Below are 10619 nucleotides of genomic sequence, written 5' to 3' on the forward strand. Positions count from 1 at the left end.
TAATACTTCCACATTCTCATGGCCTAAAAACTGTCCTGAAGAACCCTCCAACAAAAGTGTTTCATCCCATGGTTACATGCCACTTTCTATAAATGAAGAACAGAGTCTCTGTAAGATAAACAAAAAGGACACATGTAATAAAATTTGAGCAATGTATTAAAAGGAAACTGCCCTTTAGAGATAATGGATCTATTCTCTACTCCATGCATGAATGCAACTCTCATTAACACTAATGGAAGTTATGCATGAGCATCAAGAAAATATACCTGGTATAACGGATTTCGGAATGGGTAACGGCACCTAATCTATTCCTGGCATAGCTGTGTCTTTATGCAGCCAAACAAGAGTACTCCTAAAATTTGGGTATAGGGATAAGCATTTAAGAGAAGAATTTTAAAGTAGTAAGAAACTTTGAGAATACAATACCTTTGCATTTTTCTTCTCTCTTAAAAAACTCCTTTCAGTCACTGGTAACTTCTTTCCTGCCATTGCATGGATTTTAAGAGCCTGGTTTCAAAGCAATGATGTCACCTAACCAGTTAACTAAGATAACTTATAACCACAATGCCTGACACAAAGTTAGTGCTCAGAAAAGTTTAGTTGTTTTCCCAATCTCATTTGGATATTACATATAAAAAATAGTCATAATCGTAGCTATCAATAATCCAGAAATCTTTTTTCTCTGAACTCAAAGGTTCCTGATTATAGATTATCTATTGATGTTTTGGTAGGTTAAGTTAGCTGCCTAAAGCTTTTTTACTGTGGACTTTTTAAAAATCAGATTGTCACAACATTCAAGCAAATTTTTATTAAGCAAATTATAACTATAATTTACCTAATTTATTGAACACAGCCAAGTTAGATATTAGTATAATGTTCCAATAAACATCAAAATGTATGTTGGAAACCAGGGCAGTTTTGTTAACCCTTCACCTAAATATCTTCCATGATTTCTGGCAGAGATGTCACGTCAGTTGAACACCTGTACTTATGTTCAGAAACTCTCCAGAGCAGCCTCTCTATACAACTGATCTATGTTCAACCACATGACAAAGAATAGCTAACTGTTTTGAAATAAACTACATCACAGTTCTTGGTCTTGGTTTCTGTTTAAGTAACTAATTACTCAGTTTATCTAAGGAGGAGTTCTTATCTATTTCATACTGATATATTAGGAGTATTTTCTAATCTTTCCTCTGCAATTTTTTCCTACTAAAATTCTCGGAAGCTTCCCAGTCACATTTCTTGCTTCTTGTTCAATAATGGGGATTGCTCATGGTCAGCAGGTAGATCACTCTCTCCCTCCCTCTCCCCTCCTTTTCCTCTCTCCCCACTTTTGCCTTTTGCTTTCCTTTCTGTCAACTCTACATAGGGTGTACATATTTCTCCTCCCTTTCTCCTATCTGAAAGGGTAGGACAAGTTAATTCTATTGAAGTTTTCAGGAACAGTGGGTAAGATAGAGACAAAACTGGCTTAATACTAACATAAACATCATATTTTCTGTGATAATATGATAAACATCATATTTTCTGTGATAATTACTACTGAAATGCTTTGAGAAAGATTGAAGCCATGCCTTTTGAGATCTACAATTTGAGAAAGAAGAAAAAATAGAAATTCTGGCCAAGAGTCTAGAAATAGCATAGATCAAAGAAGCAGTGAAGGAAGCTGACAAGAATAGAACTAGTGTGATTGGAAATTGCCTATATGCCTGACACTTTAAATGTTAAGTGTTATTGCCATATATTTAGTATCATCCAATGAGAATGAAGCTAGGAGAGATTTAGAAAATTTACCAAAGACAGACACATTGTAAATATATATATATATAGATATGTGTGTGTGTGTATAATTTGACTCCAAATCTCCCAAACTTTTCACAGCTAGAAAAGGCTGCCTCATTAATAAAATGGAATTTTATTTAACCAACATTCTCTGTCCCCTGAGTAGGTCATCCAAGCCATCAAATTAGAAAGTTTTTGGTCTCCTACCAAACTTCCAACTATACATACCCCAAAGCACATGACCCATACACTAGAAAACATCTTCCAATTTTCAAAAGTCTCCAGTAGCCAAATTATGTCATATTTCTTAATGAAGGTATATTGCTCTTAATCCCAAATATAATATCTTTTCAAGGGCATGTTCTTCCATTACAATTCAGAAGAACACATTTGTTTCCCAGTTGCCGCATGTAAAATGAAGATAACCTCCCCTCCATCCTCACACAGTTCTTAAAAGACAAAATTTATGTAAAATAATCATATTTGTTGGTGTGCGCTATTTTGCAACTTTTCTCTTGCATGACCAAAAATAATGCTTTGCATATAATTTTAAATAAATATTGAATGGATGACATCTTAGTTCCAAATCTTTGACATCTTAGTTCCAAATACAGTTCCAAAGAAGAAATACCATGTAAACCACTACCTATTATTATATTAGAATTAAAAGAATCCATTTTTAGTGTTCTAAATACTTCAGGCAGGTAACTACTTTACCATTTTCTTCATTTACATCTGTTAATTTTGCATTTAAAGAGGCAATGTGGCATAATACAAAAAGCATGAGAAATCCTAAAAAATTTTGTTCAAATCCTCCAAAATACTTGCTATAAAATTTACAGTCTTTACGAAATGTTAAATAATTTGTTTGTGCTTCAGTCTCCACAGCTGCAAAATTGGAACTGAATACCCCATTGATTTGTTAAGACGAAAAGGCACTGTACCTGGTAGCTGTTACATATTATGCAGAAAATAAATTATTGTTACTTTATTATCATCACCATCAACAATATTCAAGTCAATACAATGAGGCTAGAAAGAATTACTTCATAATCGAGCATTTACATGCACATTTTACTAAAATATGTTTTTTAGGTTGTGAACTATACTCACTAACTGATGGGCATTGAGTTAATTAGGGTACACAGAGCAGTAATTGCAGGGAACAAAAAAGATTCCCTAACACAACTGTCTCAAAATATAGAGTATGTTTGTGATATCTATTATAGTGTATGAGTTCTATCAGCACAACACTATACTTTTTTTCCCTGCAAAATCTAAATTTGTATACCCAAATAATAGATTTGTGGCCTTGGAAGCTTAAAATAACCAAAAACATTTCCCTTTCTTTCTTTCTCTTTCTTCATTTCAAAAAATTTAAAGTCTGTTCAATATTCCAAGCAAATAAAACAATTTGCTGACTTTCTCCACTTATTTGTTTTCTTCTTTCATCCCTTTCCCCAAACTCTATTTTCCAGTCCCTTCACTTGTCTCAAAAACTCATTCACTCTACAATTTAAAATACAAAGACCATATTAAAATTATAGTATTATTTGTAGAAAGAAAAAGGGTATTATTTTACATTTATTTTAAATCAAAATACCAAATCATCTAACAAGCACTTCCAAATATGAAAATTTGATCACCAAAAACCTGACCAAGTCATGGATGGCTTCTTTGCTGAATTTTCATAGCTGCATCTTTACAAATTCCCTAAATATTGTCTCAACACTTAGAGAAAAAATATAGCTGTCAGACTCAAAACAGAAGCACAAAATGCACAGAAAATCAGCTATATACCTTATAAAGCACACATAATGATTTTATCCCAAACTTCTTATCAAGGTAGAACACCAAATATTAATATTAGATAAAAAAGACCTGGAATACTAACTTATGGAAAGATCTACCACAGTTATATCCAAGTTACTTATGTCCCCTTTCCAACATTTTCTCTTTGTTCAAGGTATACATATGTCTCCGAAAAATAAGAACACTAGCTATATCTGCTTAGGAGTCAGAAAGGAAAATACTCATCCTTCCATTTTGGTCCATATTTACCAACATATTGCACCTTCGTGTTTCCTGTATCAAACAATATTCCAGTCAAGACCTTAGCCATATGCTCTCCAAACTTTGATTAGTATAATGGAATTCTGAGTTTGCCTTACAAAATTGCCTTCTGGTCTGTTCTAAACCCACATTACACTATGCCATGTTTCTTTTCAGGTCTGAATATCAAAACCTTAAATTTGATGGATTAAAGCAATGCTTTCTTATTAAAAACACATACTGAGAAAAATAAACTTAAGAAAGAATAAAGATTGACTCTGTAAATTGGAACATATAAAGCTCAAAGCACAAAAGAGAGTGGAGTTCCATTAAAGTAAGTATAATTTAAAAGTCAAATTTAAATATATGCAGAAAGCATATGAAATTGTGTGTATTTTAGCCATTAAGAACAGACAATATTATTTGTCTCAAATTGTTTAAGTTCTTTAATGAAATAATATAATGTTTAAAATATGGGGAAAACCACTATAAAAACTAAGTAGTGTTACTATGACAACAGAAAACCATTCAACTAGTCTTAGGCTAAGAAAAGTGAAAATGGATTCTTGCTTCATGAGAAATAATTAAATAGGAATACGCAATATCCTAGTTACCCTTTTAACCTAATAAATATTCCAATAATATTTAAAAGCACGTTTCTTATAGAAGCATTATATTCTGAGTCTTTGAAAATAAAGTTTTAAAAAATTAAGAAAACATGACTAATTCTGAAGAAACATATGATGTCTCTTGGGATGAAGATGGTACAGCAAAAGAATTTATTTCATTTTTTGCTTCATTTAACATATATTTATTAGACTTCTACTATGGTCCAGCACTGTGATAGGTCTTGTGGAAAAAATAATCAACAAACAACACAATCCCTATTATCTTGGAGAGAAAATGAAGTAGGAAAAAAAACACTAATCATTTAGTCGTAACTATAAGATCTTTGCATATGCTGTTCCTGCTGGTGGAAAGGGGATAGGGAAAGAATTCCTGACCCAGAGAAAATGTATGATGAATTCTAAAAACTGTTAAAAAAAAATCCAGTAGGGACCCAAACATACAGGATTTTGTAGACAAGTTAAGACTTTGATTTTTAGTCTAAAGGCAATAGAAAACTATTGAAGTGTTCATGAGATCAATGAAATGATCATATTTTCATCTCAGAGAAAATTAAATTTCAGACTACATTGCTCACTTCTGTTGTAGAAACAAACATCAAAACCTTATAAAACAGCAAAAGGTTTGTATGTGAATGGTCAGTTGTAGCTCAGTTCTGGGTGTCAGGCTACACTGTTGCTCCCCAAGATTTTTTTTTATTTTCAGGTCAGGCTGAAAGATCAGCTCCTATCTGGCACACCTCTTCTCATGGCACATCAAAAAGATCTTCCAGCAGTGCATTATATTCTTAAAGCCTCTGCCTGAAAGTGAAAAGATCTTTTTTGCTCCAATTTCATTGCCTCCCACAAGTCACACAGCCAAGACTGACCAATGGTCAGAAAGGGCACTTAAACTAATGAGAGGGCTGGCACACTATCTGGCAAGGAGATAGGAAAGGAAATATGTAATCCTTTACTAGAGAAGGGGGAGAAGAGTTAGGAACAATAAAACAATCTACAAGTGTTTAAATATAATTTTGTGACTCGAATGAATGTATAAGATCATATAGCAAGGTCATAGCATTCTTAAGAATCACCTTGCTTGTTACTTAGGTATGAGGAAACAAGCTGCTAGATTGATCACGAATGAAACATTTACAGAAGGTATTCAAGGATGACTACTCCAATAATAATGTGAAAGCATATTACAACTTCATAAAATATGTAACCTCCAATAAAAAACAAAACTAAAAGTCATCTTGGTTAATAGATTTCAAAACCTGCATTTTATATTTATTATTTTATTTCATCTACATAAAACAATTTAATTTTAAAGATTTCATAACCAGAACATTGTGGCTTATCTCTAGCTATTTGTACAGATATACATCAAAAATATACACAGCACTATCTCATGTAAATAAGCATTAAAACTTAGCCAACCACTTCCTATAAAATAAATGTACCTAATTCGTGAACATAGTGAGAGTAATGGTTTGGCACTTAAAATATGAATCATATTTTATTTGAGAATTGATAGTTTAACTTCATCAGAGATAGATAACCAAAATCTGTGTACTAAGGTAATAACTTGTTCATTTTGTACTTTTTAATGATGAGGGAATTTCTAAACCAACAATTATCCCTTGCCACTGAAAAATTTGCCTAGCGATTAGGCCTCCTGGGAGTTTCACAAGTCTGTCTACAAATTTGAATACCTCCTGTCTGATCAGAGTATCCCCAAGCACAGGATTTTTAATACTCCTTTAAAAGTACCTTATTCAGGGTTTCCCTGGTGGCGCAGTGGTTGAGAGTCCGCCTGCGGATGCGGAAGACGCGGGTTCGTGTGCCGGTCATGGAGGATCCCACTATGCTGCAGAGCGGCAGGGCCCGTGGGCCATGGCCGCTGGGCCTCCGCGTCCGAAGCCTGTGCTCTGCAACGGGAGAGGCCGCAGCGGTGAGAGGCCCGCGTACCATAAAAAAAAAAGTATCTTATTCATACTAACAAATACTAATTTTCATAAGTATTATTCCATGAAAGTTTATTTTCATTAAATACTATGCCCTTTTAAAAATGACCCATCTGTAGTATATTAGTTTTCTATTGCTATGTAACAAATTACTACAAATTTAGCTATTTACAACCATACAAATTTATCATTTCACCATTTCCTTGGGTCAAGAATCTAAGTTCAGATTAGCTGGCTCCTCTTCTCAGAATCTCACCAGGCTGAAATTAAGGTGTTAGCCAGAACTGCAATCTCATTTTAGCCTCAGGGTCCTCTTCCAAACTTACTGGTTGTTGGAAGAATTCAGTCCCTGAGGCTGTAGAGAATGAAGTCTCCATATTCTTGCTAGCTGTAAAATGTAATACTCTCAACTCTTAGAGGCCCCTCAGGAGCTTGCCAAATGTCCCCACTCCCATAGGCAGTACAGCACGTGGTGATTTGCTTCTTCAATGACAGACAGCGGGAGAAGCTGTTGTTTGACTCTCTGACTTCTTTCAGGGTCTCAAATGATGACATCGGACTCACACAGTAAAATCTCCTTTTTGATTAAATTCAACTGATTAGGGACCTTATTTATATCTGCAGAATCTCATCTACCATATAAGGTCACATAATCACAGCAATGATATTCCATTGTATTCACAGGTCCTACCCACACCCAAAGGGAGGGAATGGAATCTTCAGGGCCATTTAGAATTCTACCTACTACACATGATTACATTTTTTTTTCAACTGGCCCTGCTGACTCAACAATCCAAAATGTAGAAATACAAATTCAACTCCACATAATTAATTATAAGTACAATTTGACAATCAACATGCCTGGGTCCTTCAGGGTAAAATACCATGTGGAGAAACCTTCTCTAACTAAAAACTCACTTCATATAAACATGTATTTAAACTTAAAATAATTTTACTATAAACAGTGAGTGAACCAGAGAGGTCCAAAAGGGAACTAAGACGGGTTCTTTAATCATTCCACTCCCACACATTCCTCCAATTCAACCTTTTCCTTTTTCTTATTTTCTTTCCTCCAGGGATGATAGATTATGAACATCAACATGGAGGATCTCTACCAGCAACATCAAAAGATAATGGAATTAGTAAAAAACATCATCCCAGTATACTCTGAGTTCCTGAAAACTGTGAGCTAGAGTTTCAGTAAATGAGCAAACAAATCAATGAGAGAGGGAAACAGACAGTGTATATGTGTGTATGAGAGAGAGAGAAGCAATATTGGCTGGCAACCCTAATCTTACCCCAACCAATGTAAATACTGAAATTTGTGTTTTAAACTGAATGTGCAGCAAATTCCAACAGTTCCATTTATCTTCCTTTATTTTTTATAATAGTCTAGTTTTATTTTATTTTTTAATATCTTTATTGGAGTATAATTGTTTTACAATGTTGCGTTAGTTTCTGCTGTATAACAAAGTGAAGCAGCTATACGTATACATATATCTCCATATCCTCTCCCTCTTGCGTCTCCCTCCCACCCTCCCTGTCCCAGTCCTCTAGGTTGTCACAAAGCACCGAGCTGATCTCCCTGTGCTATGCGGCTGCTTCCCACTAGCTATCTATTTTACGTTTGGTAGTGTACATATGTCCATGCCACTCTCTCACTTCATCCCAGCTTACCCTTCCTCCCAACCCCCATGTCCTTTGTTTTAAATTCTTAAGGCAGCCTTAAATATTCAAAAATATGCATATATCTAAAATGATTTTTTTCTTTCATTAAGAGTTTGTAACAAACTGAATATCTGAAGGTGAAAATTGATAAATGTTAAATGATGAAGGAAATCATTACCTTTTAACGTAAGTAGAAAAGTTCTAATGCTAGTAACGGATAAAAACCTAGACACCATTGGAGTTGCCATTTATTACTGAAAAAGCATCTAATTTCAGCATGGTATAAATTACAGTATAAATATTTAATTGTTTATCAAAACTATTCATGGGAGAGATGGGATTTTAGGTACATTCTGCAGGCAGGCATAAGGACTTGCTAAATTATCCAATTCAGTTAGAACTTGAAAGCTGCCCACTTTGAGATCCACTGCCAGTTTGAGTGGATTGACACTTACATTATTATTTTTCTGTGATACTTTTTATTGTTTATAAGATTCTTTCACTTTTAATATGTTTTATTTTTATCCTATTATGAAATATTAGATTTGAAAATATGAAGATATAAACTATAAACCATAGTTTTACCAGGCTGAAGAGATTAACCTAAATATACAAGAATAGAGACATTAATTAAAACATAACTTTAAGATATAAGAACCTTCTATCCTTCACACATATAAATATATGAAAAACGGATGGCAAATACACTGAAATCTCACTATAACACTTTAATACTAAGAGAAATTCAGCAGAAAGAAGCTTGTCTTTCATTTTACCAGAGACATTTGGAAGGTAAAAATATAATAGAAAAAGGATCTCAGCTCTAAGGTGATCTCTTGCTCTGATCCCTCGAGGACTGTATTATAGAAAGATTTCACAGTATCCCTTCATTCATCAATAAAATGAAAAGATATTTAAATATTCAGAAATTTATTAATAATTTTTATCAGTTTTTCCTACAAACCATTTAAACATCATACTAACATTTAAGACAAGAGCACACAGTTAAGACAGTAGTAAAAATCATATCATCTTTTTAAGCTTTTTTTACTTTGTAAATTTACTTCAGAAAAGCTGATCCTTTTTGGTGTCCTATTGAAGAAATTGTAACATATTCTTGTAACCGCCACAATAATCAGGGTCCATAATAATTTATCACCCCCAAAAAATCTCCTTAAGACTATCTTTTATAGTTACAGTATGCCCCAACCCCTGGCAAGTACTGATTTGTTCTCCTCACTATAGCTTTGTCTCTTCCAGAATGTCACATAAATGAAATATGCAGTTTGTGACCTTTAAATGTGGATATTTTGTGTAGGTAGGTACAAACAAGAGTAACAAAACAAAAACAAACAAAAAACCTTAATATAATCATGTAGAGCTCATTAAAATAACAGTGGAAATATAGATTAGAAGTCTGCCCACAGACTTGGAACAGAAGATAAAATCAGTTCTATAATGTATGAGTTCAGAACGAAAGGATAGAAACGGTGCCTCCTTTCACCAGACTAAAATGTAAAGCTGTCCCCAAATTCACCTCTCAGAAGTATTTATCTTTTAGATATGTTCTACAACTTTACAATTCTTTTAAGCTGGCTAGTTCCATTTCCCCCTTTGGAACATGGAGCCACATGACATCCACCTGTTAAGGTCAATTAATTTGTGAAAGAGCTCCAACAGCTTTGAGCAAAAGCTCCTTTCCATTTATTAAGGAATCAGATAACTGCCATATGTTAATTGCTAATCCATTTCTCACTTTGAATAGTGAGACAACACAAAAGCATTATTTACACAGCATAGTAAATTATTGCTTTTTTAATATAAATGGATATTTCTATAACAATAAGAGTAAGCTTTCCTATAAGAATTTATCCCTTATTTGTGAATTTATTTTCTCTAATCCAGTTTTTGGAGGAAAAAAAAATATTGACGGAGGAAAAAAGGTCTTTCAAATGATTTTTGATTCATCTTTAAAAATGGATTGAAGATTATGGGTATAATAATTTATAAAAAGGACAGCTCCATAAACATTAGCTTATGATGGAAAATGCATAACTTTATATCAGTTAAGAGATTGTCTTGTTAGCTAGGCCTTTCAGATAGCAAAGCGATGGTGTAGACAACACTAAGTAAAATTATTACAACTTGCTGAGACTGTCATATCTGGAAAGTGATAAATAAGGTCCCATTTCTCATTTGAATTTATGCTATGTTTTAGTTGTTGGATAGTTTGAATGGCCACTTTGAATGTCTAACTATAAGAAACATTAAGAAAACCTCCAGGGTGTTTGATGGAGCTAAAAATTCTTATCCATTATAGAGGTTATGTTAAGAAAATTCAGGGGTTGGAAAAAAGGAGTCAATATTTCAATTTTTGTGCTTCCTAAATTTTCTGTCGTTTTCTCTTTCCTAATATAATAATATAGAACTTCAAAATCCATCAGTCATCACAGTATTTATATATTGGTGAGAATATACTGATTCACTTATACTTTCACTACCATAGAAGTTTGCAGAACATTAACAATGAAATTTGCTC

The sequence above is a fragment of the Aethalodelphis obliquidens genome, unplaced genomic scaffold (assembly GCF_003676395.1).
Source record: "Aethalodelphis obliquidens isolate GAN/ISIS:26980383/991018 unplaced genomic scaffold, ASM367639v1 scaffold67, whole genome shotgun sequence".
Taxonomy (NCBI): Eukaryota; Metazoa; Chordata; class Mammalia; order Artiodactyla; family Delphinidae; genus Aethalodelphis; species Aethalodelphis obliquidens.